Below are 20,829 nucleotides of genomic sequence, written 5' to 3'. Positions count from 1 at the left end.
TTGGCCTGGAATAAAAGACGTCCCCAGACAAGTGTGAGGGGTTTTCATCAATCTGAGCACTCTGTTTCCTAAAAGCATGTCTCAGACGCGTCCACGTCTGTCTGGAGGAGGGAGAGCCATCTGCATTACAGGTTTTATTTCATTTGGGTATCTGATCCATTATTGGTCATTTGTGGTATCTGATCCACTACTGGACATTTTGGGTATCTGTTCCATTATTGGCTTTTTGGCGTATCTGCTCCGATTTGGTCAGTTTGAGTATCTAATCCATTTGGGGTATCTGATCTGTTATTTGTCATTTGGTTTATCTCATCAGTTATTGGTCATTTGGGGTATATGACCATTATTGGTCATCTGGGGTATCTGATCTGTCATTGGTCATTTGAGGTATCTTCTCCATTATTGGTCATTTGGGGTATCTGCCCTGTTAGTGGTCATTTGGGATATCTGATAAATTATTAGTCATATGGGGTATCTGATCCACCACTGGTCATTTTGGGGTATCTGATCCAATACAGGTCATTTAGGGTATCTGACCCATTACTGGACATTTTGGGTATCTAATCCATTACTGATCATTTGGGGTATCAGATACATTATTAGTCATATGGGGTATCTGATCCACTACTGGTCATTTCAGGGAATCTGATCCATTGCTGGTCATTTGTGGTATCTGACCCATTACTAGACATTTGGGGTATCTGATCCATTACTGGTAATTTGGGGTACCTGATAAATTATTGGTCATTTGGGGTTATCTAATCCATTACTGATCATTTGGAGTATCTGATACACTGTTAGTCATATGGGGTATCTGATGCACTGCTGGTCATTTTGGGGTACCTGATCCACTAATGGTCATTTGGGGTATCTGATGCATTATTAGTCATATGGGGTATCTCATCAATTATTGGTGATTTGGGGTATCTGCTCCATTATTAATCATGTGGGGTTATCTAATCCATTACTGATCATTTGGGGCATCTAATCCAATACTGCTCATTTGGGGTATCTGATCCATTACAAGTAATTTGGGGTATCTGATCCACTACTGGACATTGGGCATATCTGTGCCATTACTGGTCATTTAGGGTATCTGGACCATTACTGGTCATTTGGGGTATCTGCTCCATTGCTGGTCATTTGGGGTGTCTGCTCCACTATTGGTCATTTGGGGTTTGTAATCCATTACTGGTCATTTGGGGTATCTGATGCATTGTTAGTCATATGGGGTATCTGATCCACTCAGGTCATTTGGGGTATGTGACCCATTACTGGACATTTCAGGTATCTGGTCTATTACTGGTCATTTGGGGTATCTGGTCTGTTAATTGTCATTTGGAGTATCTGGATCATTACTGGTTATTTGGGGTATCTCATCAATTATTGGACATTTGGATTATCTGATCCATTACTGTTCATTTGGTATATCTGATCCACTACTGGTTCTATGCGGTATCAGATCCACTACTGGTCATTTGGTGTAACTGGTCCATTACTGGTCATTTGGGGTATCTGATCCATTACTGGACATTCCACATATCTGCACCGTTACTGGTCATTTGGGGTATCTGGTCCATTATTGGTCATTTGAGGAATCTGCTCCTTTGCTGGTCATTTCGGGTGTCTGCTCCATTATTGGTAATTTGGGGTATCTAAACCGTTACTCGTCATTTGGGGTATAAGATCCACTACTGGTCATTTGGGGTATCTGATCCATTACTGGTCATTTGGAGTATCTGATCCATTACTGGTCATTTGGGGTATCTGATCCGTTAATGGTCATTTGGAGTATCTGGTCCATTACTGGTCATTTCGGGTATGTAATCCTTTATTGGTCATTTGGGAATTATCTAAACCATTACTGATCATTTGGAGTATCTGATATATTATTAGTCATATGGTGTATCTGATCCACTACTGGTCATTTGGGCTATCTGGCCCATTACTGGACATTTTCGGTATCTAATACATTACTGATCATTTGGAGTATCTGATGCATTATTAGTCATTTGGGGTATCTCATCAATTATTGGACATTTGGATTATCTGATCCATTACTGTTCATTTGGCATATCTGATCACTACTTGTCCTATGCGGTATCAGATCCACTACTGGTCATTTGGGGTAACTGGTCCATTACTGGTCATTTGGGGTATCTGATCCACTACTGGTCATTTGGGGTATAAGATCCACAACTGGTCATTTAAGGTATCTGATCTGTTACTGGTCATTTAGGGTATCTGATCAATTAGTTGTCATTTGGGATATCTGATCCATTATTGGTCATTTTGAGGTATCTGATCCACTACTGGTCCTTTGGGGTATCAGATCCAATACTGGCCATCTGGGGTATCTGATCCATTACAGATCCTTTGGGGTATCTGATCCCTTACTGTTCATTTAGGGTATCTGATCCATTACTGGTCATCTGGACTATCAGATTCACTACTGATCATTTGGGGACTCTGATCCATTACTTGTCATTTGGGGTATTTGGTCCATTAATCTTCATTTGGGGTATCTGATTCGTTAATTGTCATTTGGAATATCTGATCCTTATTTTTCATTTGGGGTATCATTCATTATTGGTCCTTTGGAGTATCTGATACATTATTAGTCATTTGTGGTATCTGTTCCACTACTGGTAATTTGGGGTATCTGATCCCTTACTGCTCATTTGGGGAACCTTATCCATTACTGGTCATTTGGGGTATCTGAGCTAGTACTGGTAATTTGGCATTTCTGATCCTTTTTTCGTCATTTGGAATATCTGACCTCTTACTGCTCATTTGTGGTATCTGATACATTATTAGTCATGTGGGATATCTGATCATTTGGGGTATCCTATCCATTACTGCTCATTTGGCATTTCTGGCCCATTACTGGTCATTTGGTATATCTGGTCCTTTATTGGTCATCTGGGGTATCTGACCCATTATTGGTCATTTGGGGTATCTGACCCATTGCTGGTCATTTCAGGTATCATCCGTTATTGGTCATTTGTGGGTGTGACAGGACAAGCAAGGGCACATGCTCACGGATGTAGATTGATTGATTTATTGTATTCAAAATTCCTGATGGGTGAACAAGCCAGAGTCACCATCAGGAAAGCCAAGACAGGGGTAATCCAAATCATAAATGTAAACAGTCCGAGTCACAAACCAGAGAGCAAGAATAAACCAGCCAAACTATTCAGAAAAAGGGGCAGGCAAAAATCAGAAGTCCGAAGAGCAAAAAATAATAATAATTAATACACAGGATAGAAAACAAGGACCAAATGCTCGGTAAGCACAGTCAAAACTAGTGGCAATACTTCGCAATACTGGTAAGTTCTAGGCAGGTTCATAGATAGTCAAATGTACAGAAACAGGTGATGTCAATATTCTGGTGATGAGGATCTGAAGTAATGTGTATGATTGGCTGCATCGTTAGCCGAGTGACAAACAGCATGTTGGGTCTTGTAGTGTGCTTGGGGATAGGCCAATGTGACAATACCCCCCGCACCCCCCAAAGAGTCTAGGACGGCCGAGGCACGAGGACGCTCACGACATCCAACGACCAGGGCGGAAGATGTTGAACCCATCTGGGAACCCCCAGAAGGAAGGCAGCGAGGGCGTCCCCAAGGACGAGGAGCAGGCCTGTCCGGAAACTGCACGTGGAAATCCAAAAGGAGACCAGGATCCAGGACATCACAATGAGGACACAGCTCTGTTCCTCAAGACCAAACCTCTCCCAATCAATCAGGTACTGGATTGAATTCCCTGGTCTCCGGGAGTCCAGAATGCGACGTACCGCATACACCGGGGTGCCATCATAGTCAATTGTTTGAGGTGGAGTGTCATCAGGAAACACCTCATCCAAATGACCTGGAATGACCTAGAGATCCAATAATGTGCAGGCAGACTGAGTTGATAAGTCATTTCATTTATGCGTACTTCGAAGGGACCGACATACTTAGGACCCAGTTTGCGACACGAACCCGGTTTACGGAAATCTCGCATAGAGAGCCATACCTGGTCTCCCGGCTGATATGCAGGAGTATTTCCTGTATGTCTATCTGCTAGTTCCTTATATCGTTGGAGTGCGTCCAATCCGCTGGTGCGTCTTCTCCCATACCCTCTTGCTGCATTGCATCCATTCATCCACAGCGGGGATATTGGTCGTGATTGATGTCCACGGGGCCAATGAGGGCTGGTAACCTAGGAAACACTCAAAAGTCGTTATGGCAATGGTTTAACTTGTGAGCAAGTTTTTGGTGATTTCTGCCCAAGGAAGGAACGTGGACCAGTCTGAGGGATTGTGCAAACAAAAACAGCATAGGAACTTGTTTAGTCCATTCACACTGGTCGTTGGACTGTGGGTGGTAACCCTATGTAAGGCTAATGGCAACTCCTATGTGTTCAAAAAAAGCCCACACAGGATGCGAATTGAGGTCCCCTGTCAGAAAAGATGTCTTCCAGGATGCCAAATATATGGAACACCTAGTTGAACACGGTCTCTGCAGTCAGAAGAGCTGTGGGCAATCCTGGGAAGGCAATGAATCATTCACCTCAGGAGAATCAGTCTACTACCGTAAGTATAGTAATATTGCCATTAGAGCAGGGTAGGTCAGTGATGACATCAACGGCTATATCGGACCAGGGTATCTGCTTCATTATTGGTCATTTGCGGTATCTGATCTACTACTGGTTATTTGGGGTATCCTATCCATTATGGGTCATTTGGGTTATCTGGACCATTACTGATCATTTGGGGTTTCTAATCCATTACTGGTAATTTGGGGTATCTGATATATTATTATTCATTTGGGGTATGTGATCCACTTCTGGTCATTTAGGGTATCTGATCCATTACTGGTCATTTAGGGTATCTAATCCATTACAGGTCATTTGGGGTATCTGACCCATTACTGGACATTTGGTGTATCTGCTCCATTATTGATCAGCAGTGGATGTCAGTGTTCTCCAGTCACTCCAGTGGCTCTTCATGGAATCTTGGCTCTACATGAAACATTGGCTCTTCATGGACTGAGCCCTCAGCACTGGCAATCAACTTTCACAGCTTGGCCCAAGCCTGGCCTATGGGTGGCCAAAGTGGCCCTGCATTTGAGTTTGGCTGTTTACATCTCACAAAACACGATGTTGACGTGATGATCCACCCTGACCACGTGTACCTCAGCCAACAGACTAGCCTCCTAAACACAACTGAACAGACACGGAACAGCCACGGAACAGACGCAGAACAGACAGAACAGACACAGAACAGCCAGAACAGACAGAATAGACAGAACAGACATAGAACAGCCAGAACGGACACAGAACAAACAGAACAGACATGTAACTATTAAATTCAGATTTTCTAGAACTAATGAACTTCCATTGGTTTGGTTTTGTTTGCACACCGTCGTAACCCAGGATAAACATAACCCAGTATATATGTAACCCAGTATAAACATAACCCAGTATATATGTAACCCTGTATAAACATAACCTAGTATATATGTAACCCTGTATAAACATAACCCAGTATAGATGTAACCCAGTATAAACATAACCCAGTATAGATGTAACCCAGTATAAACATAACCCAGCATAGATGTAACCCAGTATAAACATAACCTAGTATATATGTAACCCAGTATAAACATAACCCAGTATATATGTAACCCAGTATAAACATAACCCAGTATAGATGTAACCCAGTATAAACATAACCCAGTATATATGTAACCCTGTATAAACATAACCTAGTATATATGTAACCCAGTATAAACATAACCCAGCATAGATGTAACCCAGTATAAACATAACCTAGTATATATGTAACCCTGTATAAACATAACCCAGTATAGATGTAACCCAGTATAAACATAACCCAGTATAGATGTAACCCAGTATAAACATAACCTAGTATATATGTAACCCAGTATAAACATAACCCAGTATAGATGTAACCCAGTATAAACATAACCCAGTAGAGATGTAACCCTGTATAAACATAACCTAGTATATATATAACCCTGTATAAACATAACCCAGTATAGATGTAACCCAGTATAAACATAACCCCTGTGTCCTGTAACTGTGTCCTGTAACTGTGTCCTAGTCTCTGTGTCCTGTAACTGTGTCCTGTAACTGTGTCCTGGTGTCTGTGTCCTATAACTATGTCTTGGTCTATGTGTCCTAGTCTCTGTGTCCTGGACTCTGTGTCCTGGTCTCTGTGTTCTGGACTCTGTGTCCTGTAACTGTGTTCCGTAACTGTGTCCTGTAACTGTGTCCTTCCTCTTGCACTTCCTTCCCTCCAGCCTGCTGTGGTCTGCTGTGCTAAATACAGTGTGGCTTCTGCCTTCCTGGGGTCAATAACAGACAGTGTGTGTATGAGTTGCCCCGCACTGCTCTGGTAAACCTGCCCCCCACCTCTCCTGTGTGTTCTCCTCGAGCATGCGCTGACTTGGCGTCTGTCTCCTCCTCCAGGAGGAGTTGTGTGGGCAGGTCCAGTCTCACCTCTCTGTCTCCCACACACCAGTCTCATCTGTTATCTTCCCCCTGCGGAACTGATGCAGTCCCAGCGCCAGGCTGGACCCGGTCGCGCCTGCACCTGCACCGCGCTGATACAGATGGAGAGATAGAACAGAGCCAAGACACACAGACATCTCCCCTTCTCCCCCACTCAGACGACCCTTCATCTCCTCCTTCTATCGCTCTTTCTCCCTTTTTCTGTCCCCCTTGTCTTCCTCTCTCTCTCTCTCCCTCTCTCTCTCTCCCTCACCCCCAACCACCTTCTCTGATCATGGAGGTGTGGTGGAGGAACTGTCCTGCATGTTCACGCCTCCTCAGACCTACGCAGATTAACAAACAGACCAGCTGAGTCAGGGAAAGCTACAGGACTGAGATAAGGCTGCGTCAAAGCCATCAGTGAAGGGGTTGTATGTTAAGAGAATTTATTAGCAATCAGCTGGAACCCTCACATCAACCACGTATGAGGGGAACTGTGTGTTATTCACGCTCAGATCTCCAGAGGTCCAGAGGCATCTTAGTGCTGACCTTCTTGTTAGAAACATGCCTGTTTGTGTTGAGCTGGGATCATCTCCTTCTCACACGGCCACAGAAGTGCTCGATTCTCCCCATTATTGCAACGTTCCGATGGGACCGAACCTTCAGCTTCCATTAGATGAGCCAGTTGAGGAAGATTGAGTCACCTGTATGGAGAAGCCTGCACCACCGGGGTCCCTCCATATCACATGTGCATTCATAAGCTCTCCATCTGCTGTGTTGCCTGTAAAACTGTTCTGTCTTGGTTAGATAGGGTTTGTGTTTTCTCGTGTGTTCATTAATGATGAAGATTGAAGGAGTCTGGAGAATCAACTCAGCACCAGAAGATCACTGAACATTGATTAAGTGTCAATATCTACTTTGTGTGCATGTGTGTGTACATACAGATGTATGTGTGTGTGTGTGTGTGTGTGTGTGTGTGTGTGTGTTTGTGTGTGTGCGTGCACGTGCGTGTGTGTGTGTGTGTGTGATATCCACGGTTCCAATAGTTTTTTTCATTCAACAAAATAAAAACAAGAACAGTTATATCTCTCACAGTAAAGAACAAACATTAGTTTCTAACCTGAACAGCTATGTTGTAATATATCCATGGAAATAAATTGGTTTTGTAATTTTAGTAAGGAACCACTAGAGGGCGACATATATCCATTTATATACGTTGGTTCAGGCACCTTGTAGACACACCTGACTCACTGACCGCAGACTGAACACTGATCTTTTAAAGCACTAAGTCTAAACCGAATCTAAAACACTTAATGTCACCATGAGGTTCTGCCTCAAGTTTGATTGACTACAGTTTAGTTATAGGTGCTGATAGCGGATCGGATTTAGCCGTTTAGTTGCTCGTGAGAGAACGTGCATGCTGGATAATCGTTAAGATTTTAGATGGGAGTCTCCCAGTGGTATATGGGATATCTTGTGTTTTTTTACCTAGAGGCAGTACTGCCATTGAACAGTAGAGGGCAGCAGAACTCCTTCATAGAGCCGAGTACCTACTCTACCCAAAGCATGTCTCTCAACTTCTTGACACCTACTCTGTATTGGGCTCTTAGGGGACCGAATTCAAAGCATCACACAACTTAATTAAACATCTTAAGACCCTCCTTATATGCATGTAGGAGTGCTCGGGTGGGAAGTCTAATCTGCTACAGGCGAACTGAGGAAGATTTCATCACTCGGATCTCAGTGGGGCTTCTGTCCTTCCCACTATCTGTAGGCATCGTGCACTTCCTGCTGTGTAAATGGGAGACACGACAGAACTCTTTGATGGGACATGTAAGAAAATGTAGGATAGTTATAATTAAGAACCTCACGTTTGAAAGGGAGTGTGTGTGATACTACCCTGAACCATGTGTGTTCAGTATGACAGAGAACTGTGAGGGCAGCAGGTGAACAGCAGCAGTGTGTAGGGAGAGTCATGGCTTTGAGTGCAGTAAACGCTGAGAACATCTCCACTGAGACCACAGACAGCATAAAGAACATGGCAGTAAGGCCAGAGTCTCTCTCTCAAGCACACACATGGGAGGGTGGAGAACCCCAAAATCAGCAACATAAACACATAAATAAATAAGTGAGTGTGCAGGGCGGGGCCTGGGCCTCGGCCAATCAGGACCCTCTAAACACTGCGCATGGTGATAATCATCTGTAATGAAGCTCAGATGGTGGTACTCCAGAGGGGGGCGCTGTCATCACTGCAGCTGCTTACCACCCTGGGGGTTGCCAACACTCACACAAGGAACCGTCGTTTCCAAAGGGTGTGAGGGGGAGTGAGGGAGTGTGAGGGGTGTGAGGGGGTGTGAGAGGGTGTGAGGGGGTGTGAGGGGTGTGAGGGGGTGTGAGGAGTGTGAGGGGGTGTGAGGGGGTGTGAGGGGTGTGAGGGGATGTGAGAGGGTGTGAAGGGGTGTGAGAGGGTGTGAGAGAGTGTGAGGGAGTATGAGAGAGTGTGAGGGGGTGTGAGTGGGTGTGAGAGGGTGTGAGAGGGTGTGAGAGGGTGAAAGGTGTCCAGAAGAGAGCAGTCCTGTAGCAGCGTTGGCGTGTCCGAGAAGGTTCTCAGTGAGGCAGGAACCTCATGAGCTGAACCTCAGTGTCAGCAACTGCTGAGGACTCAAGATTGCAGCTTAGCACCTGCCCCACACAGCAGAGGCGCCGCCCACACAGCAAAGGCCCCGCCGAACACAGCAGAGGTGCCGCCCACACAGCAGAGGCCCCGCCCCACACAGCAGAGGTGCCGCCCACACAGCAGAGGCCCCGCCCCACACAGCAGAGGCGCCGCCCACACAGCAGAGGCCCCGCCGAACACAGCAGAGGTGCCGCCCACACAGCAGAGGCGCCGCCCACACAGCAGAGGCCCCACCCCACACAGCAGAGGCGCCGCCCACACAGCAGAGGCCCCACCCCACACAGCAGAGGCCCCGCCCCACACAGCAGAGGCGCCGCCCCATAGCTACAGGAATCACATACAGAACTGCATGTCCCATGTAGACAGTCCTCCCTGTCCAGCATGGAAGAGACAGATCTTTCCTGCAAACGTCAGTGCGGAGTTCTAAGCATGGCAGTGGTGACATTATTGTTTACATTTACTGATGGATAAGTGCACTCAGTGTAGTGTGTGAGCAGGGCCGGGGTCCTGCATGCTGAGAAACGTTGGTGTGTGTGTGCTGATGCAGGCTGGCATGTGTGTGTGTGCTGGCGTCTATGTGTGTGTGTGTGTGTGTGCTGGCATGAGCACTCCAGAACGTACAGACTCCAGTCCGCTCCAACTGAGAGTCTTCATCCACTTCCTGTTCTTGGCCCCAGGGAGCAACGGTCCACGGAGACACCCCCCCCCCATCAACCCCATCAGCCCCCCATCACCCCCACCCCCCATCACCCCCACCCTATCAACCCCATCACCTCCTTGTCCTCTGACAGACGAGGGTTAATCAGTCTCACTGGGACTTCAGCAGAACACTTACACATGCACCTTAGTTGTGTTAGCTCTCTCTCTCTCTCTCTCTCTCCCCTCTCTCTCTCTCTCTCTCGCTCTCTCTCTCTCTCTCTCTCTCTCTGTCTCTCTCTCTCACCCCTCTCTCTCTCTCTCTCTCTCTCTCTCTCTCTCTCTCTCACCCCTCTCTATCTCTCTCTCTCTCCATAATTCTTTCTCTTATTTCAGTTTTCTCTTTAATAACCTCCAGCTCAGCTTGGCTGTGTGCTCGTATCACTGATCTCTCCTCTGTGCTCACTGCCTGCTTCTGCCTCAGGACACCGTCACAGCTACACATGTGGACATGAAACACACGCACATGCATGCACACACTCACACGCACATAAACACACACATCACTCCCTCACTAGCACATACACATAAGCACACATCACTCCCTCACTAGCACACACATAAACACACGTCACTCTCTCACTAACACACACATAAACACACACGTCACTCCCTCACTAACATATACACAAACACACATCACTCCCTCACTAGCACATACACACATCACTCCCTCAATAACACACGCATAAACCCACACGTCACTCCCTCAATAACATATACACAAACACACATCACTCCCTCACTAACACATACGCACATCATTCCCTCACACACATACATACATCACTCCCTCACTAACATGCACACAGACACACACACACAGAGACTCCCTTAGACACACATAAATACCCACATATCACTCTCTCACACACACACACTCACATCACTCCCTCACACTCACAAAAACCCCAATTACATCAGATTCTCTGGTCCACAAGTCTGACAGTGTTGTCAGACATCACTGAGAAGTTCAGAAGGTCAGAGCGGTTGTCAGGCCATGTTCCACCCTGACCTCAGTCCGAGCTCCTGGACAAACAGCTCACTTTTGGAGGAGATAGAGAACATCCCTCCTCTCTCCCTTGCTTCTGTCATCCTGGCCACTGGCAGGCTGTCTCTGGGCTGGAGGGTTGAGCAGGCAGCTGACGCGCTCTCCCCTCTTATTAATGACGTTATGGACAGACATCCAGACTGACGGCCTCTAATAAGGAAGGAACCCATGTTTATGAGCCCTGAAACCCTGCAGCCCACTACAGAGGGAGAGAGGGAGACACACACACACACATACACACTCATACATCTACACACACACATTCTCTCTCTCTCTCTCTCTCTCTCTCACTCCTGCATACACACACACACACAGTGATGTGTGTGTGAGTGTGTGTGTGTGTGTAATAATCTCAGGAGTAGAAGTGGGGTTTAGTGCCAGAATCTCTGAGCATACCCTGGCAGTGGTGGGACTTGAACTGGCAACCTTCTGATTACTAGTCAAGACATCACACAGACACCTGATAGTCATCACACAGTCATCACACAGACATCACACAGACACCTGATAGTCATCACACAGTCATCACACAGACATCACACAGACATCAGACAGTCATCACACAGACATCAGACAGTCATCACACAGTCATCACACAGACATCACACAGACATCACACAGACATCAGACAGTCATCACACAGACATCACACAGACATCACACAATCATCAGTCTTGCTACCACAGTGTCATTACATTTCATTCTTTCTAATCTCACTGTCACTGTGGAAATGATGATGTAATGGGAGGATATTTCATTTCAAGACTTATTAAAACACATTTTAGATCCAAAAACTGATGCGTGCAAAAATTCAGTCTGATGGTTTTATTGGGATGGGTTATAGATAGATGACTTCCTCAGTTTGTAGGAAACAAAAATCCTCCTTCTTGAGTTTCACTTCTGTCTCGGGTGGATGACATCACTGAGTGTGTGCCGATGACATCACTAAGTGTGTGCTAGAATGTGTGCAGGTGGAGGGGAAAAAGTTTGCCTCTGATCCACGAACCATATTCATCACACACCCTCCCCCAGTCGCAATCAATACTTTTACTTCCACTAAACAATAATCATTTATCACGTCAAAGCGAGTTGTCTGAGAGAGGATGGAGGAACTGGAGTATATCGGTACTGGCCAGAGATTGTAATGTGAGCGTGCCTGATGAGTGGCTAATGATGACCTAATGACATCATTCATCTCCCTACTGCAGCATGGCGCCACCTGCCTACCTGTGGCCTACAGTACACCTGAGGGAGAAATGACAGGCTCAACTGAAATTGATTAATTACACAGGTAAAGTAAAGATACTTAAACCATGAAGGGTGCATTTACCACATAGTTCAATAATTCATAGTAACCACTTATGGATGGTCTCTTCATGCATAGCTTTAAAAGGAAAGTTTGTGAAGACATTAGCTAATGGGCATTTTACATTTCAGAGATCAGACTATAGACGTAAGATTCCCCGTGTATGTGAGCACCATGTGACTTTGGGTTACACACCTCACAGTTACAGGAAAGTATATTTTGTGCACATAGAATTATTTATCCTGGTCTCTTTTTATTTTGAATTAAAATGTCTCTTTGGACATTTATATTCCATTATTTTAAATTTTTTTAATTTTTAAAATCTATCTATCTATCTATCTATCTATCTATCTATCTATCTATCTATCTATCTATCTATCTATCTATCTATCTATCTATCTATCTCATGTATATCAGTAAAGGTGTGAGAGCTGATTCATAAATACAGAGGAGAGCCTAAATACCATCTCTCTCTCTCTCTCTCTCTCTCTCTCTCAATCTCTCTCTCTTTCTCTCTCTCTCTCGTTAGGATGTGTATTACAGATGATATGAAATTCAGTTTACACGCACGCACACATGCGCGCACACACACGCACGCACGCACACACACACGCACGCACACTGTACTGTGTGGGTCAGGGTCAGTGAAGGAGGGATGTTTCGTATGCTCCTCTCTTCCTTCTGTCCTTCAGATAAACTCCCACACACACCCAGGCGGTGAGAGGGACCGTGTGTGTGTCATGTTTTTTTAGTGTTGATTAATATTTCTAGACGTACTTCTACACACCAGGACATTATTCTGTGTGAATTTGTTTCACCTTGGGCAGCATCAGAACTGATGTAAAAAAAAAATTTTTTACATCAGAACTGATGTAAAAAATGTTTTCATTATTTCAATCCACTGCAGTTTTTTTAACAAGTCTGACCAATAAAAGTGATTCTGTATTTTGTAAGATTTTAATGAGATGTCCTTCATTAAAAAACTAAACTCCAGTGATCCCCAAAGACACGTTTATTAACAGCTGCTCGCGTATGCCTGCAGTGTGACAGATGCTGTTTTATTAATTTAAGATGTAAAGTAACATAAAGTAAAGTAACATAAAGTAATGTAAAGTAACGTAAAGTAATGTAAAGTAACGTAAAGCAATGCAAACTAAAGTGACGTGACGTAACCTAACGTAAAGCACCTCAAACAAATTTGATAAGTTGCTAAACTTCACTGAAGTCAAAATGATCTATTAGTTCAAATCTGTCTCATATTATCGATCAATTATTTTTGTGTTTAGACCAATTCAGTTCCATTTTTAGATTTAAAACGATCATATGTGAACTGTTAATTACAAACAACACAAATATATAGTTACGTCAGTTACTTAAAAAATCACATCACAAAAACTTTTCAGGTAAAACGTACCTGGCTAGAATTGGTGTGTTTTACATGTCAGAACTTCTACTTTCTCTTTTTCTCACGAGGTTGAAGGTGGATAACAGCACCGTTTCAGACGCTCAGTCACAGAAAAGCCAGACAAACCAGATAAGAACCTTAAGCAGTTTATCTGCAGGCTCACAAACTCACAAGGGCTCTGTGATGTCTTGACATAAATGTGCGTGTGCATGTATGTGTATATATAATCTCCTACACTGTTTGGAACACTGCAATTAAATTAAATCACATTTCCATTAGAAACTTTAAATATGGGCCCATTATATGAGACTATAATTCAAAACGAACATTTTATAATTTCCTCTAATGCAAAAGCGCTTTGCACTGTTGACGTGCATAAATGAGCGTGGTGATGCGTAACCAGAGTCGTTCAACCCCGCGGAGTAAAAACAACAAGAAAGAAGAGAGAAGCTGTCTGGGGGCTCTCGGGAGGGTTGAGAGCCAAAGGCCATGTGCCCCCCAGGCTACAGGACCCAACCCCAGCCCCCGCACCTGACGGAGACTGATTCTAGCAGTCTGTGCTGCTGGTATCACATAAATCGAATGTAAATAATTCACAAGCAGATAGATTTTAAATTGCTTTATTTTTCCTGTGCAGTTCAACATGCGAAGCTCCCTCATCTACTGAAGTCTTAAGTGATTTCTACCTCTTGAAGAATCTTTTTTTGCGGGATTTTGCTTTATTATATTGTGTTTTATTTCCAGCTCATTTTGCTGTCTGGCTCTGAGCCTCGGGCCTCGTCCAGGACGTCTTCCACAAGCTGGGAGTGTGGACATAACCTCACCCCTACACAAACATCCGTATCACTTAGCCGGGTTTTTGTTGTTGTATTTATTGTTTGGGTTTCTAACAGTCACAGTCTTAGAGTGAATAGTGTGAATGCCTGGTTCTGCTCTGTGATAGGACCTTGTCTGAGCATGCTCAGTTTGACCCATAGAAGAAGACATTTCTGATGGTCCAGGCCTTCTCTTCTCCTTCTCCAAACCATGTGAGGTTTTCATCTGTCAATCATATGCACAGACTCTCTCATTACTTCAAGACAGCATCTGATCAATATCATTAATCCAAGCCCCGCCCCCTCATAGAGTGTCTACCCCCCCACATAGTCTCTACCCCCCCACTCATTCTTTTCTCTCTCTGTCTCTCTCCCCCTCTCTAGCTCTCTCTCTTTTCACTCTCCCTCTCTCTCTCTCTCTCTCCCTCTTTCTTCTCTCTCTCTCTCTCTCTCTCTCTCCCTCTCTCTCTCTCTCTCTCCAGCTGTATCCATTTCCTTCTGGCAAAAAGGGACTTTATGAATAAATGATACTGAATAGCTGAAGGTTCAGATACTAAATAATAAATTTCACCACCAAAAAACACAACAACTTCTCCAATCATAAAATACTGCTCCCTTCTCTATTGATTGTGTCTTTGGCAAGTAGATACAGAGCAGCACAGACAGCATGCGTGTGTGTGAGCATGTGTGTGTATGACCGTGTCTGTAGGAGTGTGCGAGGGTTCGACCAGCCGATCCGACCTGAGTGTGCTGGGAGCTGGGATTAGAATGCAAGCAGCCCCGGCTGGCTCCACGCTGATGGTTGCTACGGCATCACTCTGCCGAGTGGCCGGCTGAAGTGGTGTGTCTGAGACAGAGTGGAGAACTGTGGGGGAGGGGAGACTAGTGCTCATCTGCACAGGACGTCTGCTGCACTGTAAGTACGGTCATCTGTTCTGTGCCCTTCTGTACCAGTGTGTGTGTGTGTGTGTGTGTGTGTGTGTGTGTGTGTGTGTGTGAGAGAGATCTGAGGACAGTGGTGAGGTGCAGAGAAGAGAGGAGGGCTCTGCACACTCGAAGAAGAGTGAGGAAGTCTTATTCCTGCCACTTGTGTCCTAACATTACTGTGTGTGTGTGTGTGTTTAAAGGGGCTTAGTGTGTTCTCTTTAAAAGAAGCCTGACTGGAACAGAGCTCTGTCCTAGATCCGATTAGTCACGCCACAGGCAGGTCAGATCAGTTTTCATTAATGCAATGAAAATATGTTTTGCAAATATTGATTCTGATTTTTGTATACATTTCTTATTTAATTATGAAAATGTTTAATTCAACATATTTTAATTAAAAATAATTAAAATGGCTGTTGCGAGATTTAACTGAAATACTTCAGTAATATGCTCATTCTACTTTCTACTAATTTATTTTTTAGTTAGTGTTAGTTTAGTTTAGTTAGTTAGTTAGTGGCTATGTTACCAAAAGATTTATTTTACACACATATATATATATATATATATATATATATATATATATATATATATATATATATATATATATATATCAGCTCATTTGAAGATCGACAATAAAATATTTAAAATATTAAAAATATCCCAAAAGGGTACATTTTTAAATAAAAGAGGACATGTTTCCAAAACCTAGACAAGGATAGTATCCAGAAATCCTGGATGGAATGTGATGACAATCCAAAGAATATTTTTGTCTTCCGCTCCTTTCTCTCGGTGCGTAATAGGAGATTTGTACACGCGCATAAATCTTTATTTTTATCCTTATCTGTTCCAGACAATAACATAAGCATAAAATCATGAGAAGTCATTGTAATCCTTTCGGAATATGGAACTTTATGTCAGTAAATGCACATTCTCATTGTGCCGTGAGTGTTAAATAATTGATATCTCAATGAATATGCAAATGCGTGGTGCACGCGGTAATGCACGGTTACGGGCCCGTTGGTGGCGCGTGTGATTTGTGTGACGCGGTTAAGAGGCGGAATGGCCTCGTGCCGGAGTGAGCAGCGTTTGGGGAGGGTTCGGCACGCGCCGGGTGTATTTAGTTTTGTGTTCAACGTTTTTCATTTGCCTTTGAAGTTGTTGTGCCGCGTGCGTTCACTCGACTGCTTTTGTTAGTAATGTTTCGCTCGTGTCCCTCGTGGAGCTTCTTCCGTTTCTGCGTCTTACCGAATGTCTAACATGGCGCGTGCGTGTGATCTGTTGGGACCGCGGGCGCGCGGACGGTCTCTGACGCATTCACGCATTCTGCAGGTCTGGATGACACGCGCGGTAATATCTTTCCCTTCATATCCTATCAAAACACTGTTTTAAATCACAGAAATCTCTTTTTAAACTTCGGCGTTAGATGGAGGCAAAGGAACATTTGCGAACATTCTCGCGCGAGCGCGAGTTTCTGCAAGCAGGATGAAGGTGCTGGTAAAGGCAGAGCTCCAGTGTGGGCCGGAGATAGCACGGACCCCTGCTCCGGGCCTCCTGGCTGACGGAGTAGTAAATAGTTCAATCTGGTATACCTGAATATATTTACACATCAAACCAATGACTGAAGTAAAAGGCTTTACTGTGTTTCTAATGTTTCTCTCACACCATAAATATATAAATTGTATTCTTTAATTTTCTTTTAAGTGCTTCCATCTATATCACAATCCATTATGACATCCAAGATCTAGTCACACGTCTCCAGAATCGCTGACGGACTTGTACCTGCATCTCACAGCACAGGGCTAGACAGGCTGACAGGACAGAGCAGGGCCCCTGACACATACAGGCCACCTTGATAGGGATGATCTCCCAGCCCCTCCCCTACGGCTCCTCCCCTACGGCACCTCCCCTACGGCCCCTCCCCTATTGCCCATCCTCTACGGTTCCTCCCCTACTGCTCCTCCTCTACGGCTCCTCCCCTACGGCGCCTCCCCTACGGCACCTCCCCTACGGCTCCTCCCCTACGGCCCATCCCCTACGGCTCCTCCTCTACGGCCCCTCCCCTACGGCCCCTCCCCTACAGCTCCTCCCCTATGACCCCTCCCCTACTGCCCATCCTCTACGGTTCCTCCCCTACTGCTCCTCCTCTATGGCTCCTCCCCTACGGCGCCTCCCCTACGGCTCCTCCCCTACGGCCCATCCTCTACAGTTCCTCCCCTACTGCTCCTCCTCTATGGCTCCTCCCCTACAGCCCCTCGCCTACAGCTCCTCCCCTACGGCTCCTCCCCTACGGCCCCTCCCCTACGGCTCCTCCCCTACGGCCCCTCCCCTACGGCACCTCCCCGACGGCTCCTCCCCTACAGCTCCTCCTCTATGGCTCCTCCCCTACAGCTCCCCTACAGCGGTCATCCCCCAGAAGGAGCAGCTCCAGCCCCCTGCAGCTCCACAGCCTCCCCTGGGCCTGGCCCTGCCTGGCTAGGGAGAACAGGAGGAGGGTGTGGGAGGGTTTAGGGTGCGTGCTGCGCCTCCTCCTTGGTTTGCTTCCTGGAGTTGGTTCTCTTCTCCATGTCCCCCGTGAGCCAGAGAATCATCTTGACTCCACCGTGTCTCCCCTTTCATGTGTGAGATTAGGGTGGGGGGGGCTCTCTTGCTCTCTCACTGAATATGTAATAAGCAGAAGCGCCCTGGGGGAGAGCACAGTGCAGAGAACACGGGGGGCTTTTTTCTTTGCTTTTTTATTTAGGCGTGGGGGTTGCTAGGTGGAGTGGGTGGGGTGGGGGTGCTGGGTGGGTGAGGTGGGGGTGAGGGCGTGATGGGACGCATGAGCCTAACTAGGGCAGTCATGGAGTGTGTGGTGTGTTTCTCCTGCTTGTCTCACTGAGGTCCTACTTTTAGAGGTGTGTCCACCACCCAGCTGGTAGTGAGCAGGTAGTTCCATCCACCAGGCTCCACCTTCCCCTGTCAGTCTCAATCACATCACTTGACACTCAACAAGTGCAGTTTTAGGCCAGCGGTATGGTCAGGGGTCAGGTCTAAATGTCCTCGCCTCCTACATACTTTATCTTTCATATTTGATTTTGTTCTGTTCTGCTTGTCAGTTCACATTTGCACCTCAAATCTCCTTCAAGCATCTCAGGTTACCCTTGCCATGTTGGTGTCATTTCAGATGTATTTAGTGCCAGAAACATGTAACCTGCCATTTTATTTCCTTAATCCCCAAATACACAGAGACCCACTAATACATAGACCCACTAACACAGAGACCCACTAATACATAGACCCACTAACACAGAGACCCACTAACACAGAGACCCACTAACACAGAGACCTACTAACACAGAGACCCAGTAACACATAGACCCAGTAACACAGAGACCCACTAACACAGGGACCCAGTAACACACAGACTCAGTAACATAGAGACCCACTAACACAGGGACCCAGTAACACACAGACTCAGTAACACAGAGACCCACTAACACAGGGACCCAGTAACACTCAGACTCAGTAACATAGAGACCCAATAACTAGAGACCCAGTAACTCAGAGACCCAGTAACACAGAGACCCTGTAACACAGAGACCCACTAACACAGAGATCCTGTAACACATAGACCCACTAACACAGAGACCCACTAATACAGAGACCCAGTAGCACAAAGACCCAGTAACACACAGATGTAGTAACACAGAGACTCAGTAACACAGACTCAGTAACACAGAGACCCAGTAACACACAGACCCAGTAACACAGAGACCCACTAACACAGAGACCCTGTAACACAGAGACCCTGTAATCCACAGACCCACTAACACAGAGACCCAGTAACCCACTCCATGCTCTCTGTGTTTGTGCAGAGCAGCTGTGTCAGTACACAGAGATGCTGGGCTGGTTTGGCCTAACTGGGACGCAGCAATCAGGCTAGACCATGAAGCTGTTGTTTTGTTGTTTGGATGTTTTGTTGTTTGGTTGTTTTGTACGGGTCTCTACCCTCCCCCTTCCTGTGCTTGCTCACTTAAGCCTGTCCTCCAGAAATATTAGGGGCATCAATATCTTTAGCATATTGCCCGCAGCTCAGAGACACTATATGGTTTCATTATTGGTGTCAGCTCAATTATAGCTCACACACACACACACACACACACACACACACACACGAGTTGTCCTCTACCATCTAACAGCATCAGTCGACAGGGCAGTTTGACAAAACTCCCCTTCCGCCCCCCATGGTCCGATCACTCCACCCGTCGGACGGGAGCGTGTGAGAGGAGGAGGCACTGCGCACCACAGCTGATGAAGGCAGGGCCCATTTTCATCAAATATTAATGAAATGGAAGCGTAGACAGTGGGGGGGTCCGCACCAGTGCCGCAGCAGCGCATGGGGGTGTTTGGAAGTGCTGTCTGATGACCGTAATTAGGACCTCTCTCCAATTAAAAATTCAACAGCTCCGGCTTATTTGAGAGCATGAATCTCCTCCCAGAGTACCATTTATTTCCTTTTACAAAGTATTTTCTTTTACGACGCTAATTGAACCAGGCTTTTAGCTCCTCTTCCCACTCTCCTTCCCTCTCCATGCCAGTGAGAGAAATGCTCTGTCGCACTAATCAGACACTTTTGCTTTCTGTTTCTGTGCTCCTCTCCTCTCCTCCTCTCCTCCTCTCCTCCTCTCCTCCTCTCCTCTCCTCCTCTCCTCTCCTCCTCTCCTCCTCTCCTCCTCTCCTCCTCTCCTCTCCTCCTCTCCTCTCCTTTCCTCTCCTCTCCTCCTCTCCTCCTCTCCTCTCCTCCTCTCCTCTCCTCTCCTCTCCTCTCCTCCTCTCCTCTCCTCCTCTCCTCTCCTCTCCTCCTCTCCTCTCCTCTCCTCTCCTCCTCTCCTCTCCTCTCCTCCTCTCCTCTCCTCTCCTCTCCTCTCCTCCTCTCCTTTCCTTTCCTCCTCTCCTCTCCTCTCCTCTCCTCTCCTCTCCTCTCCTTTCCTCTCCTCCTCTCCTCTCCTCTCCTCCTCTCCTTTCCTTTCCTCCTCTCCTCTCCTCTCCTCTCCTCTCCTCTCCTTTCCTCTCCTCCTCTCCTCTCCTCTCCTCCTCTCCTTTCCTTTCCTCCTCTCCTCTCCTCCTCTCCTCTCCTCCCTTATCATCTCTCCTTCCCTCCACTTTCACTTACATTGCCTCTATTTCTCAAGTTACCATGACACTAACCTCTGACCTACAGATGTGTAATGCTGCACTTACACACCCAGTATCACCTGATCCCTAGCTCACCTGTGTCAGGGTTCACTGTAACCAAACTAAAAAAAAAAACAGCAACTTTATTTTGGATAACTGAGGATAGTCTTAGTGTCATAATGTGTGTGTGTGTGTACACACATATGCACATACCACACACAGACACGCACACACACACATCATTACACATACACATCCCATCACACTCATTTCTACACACACTCACACACCCCATCACATTAT

This window comes from Electrophorus electricus, chromosome 3 (assembly GCF_013358815.1).
Source record: "Electrophorus electricus isolate fEleEle1 chromosome 3, fEleEle1.pri, whole genome shotgun sequence".
Taxonomy (NCBI): Eukaryota; Metazoa; Chordata; class Actinopteri; order Gymnotiformes; family Gymnotidae; genus Electrophorus; species Electrophorus electricus.
The sequence above is the reverse complement of the archived record's forward strand: the minus strand, read 5'-3'. Positions refer to the sequence as shown.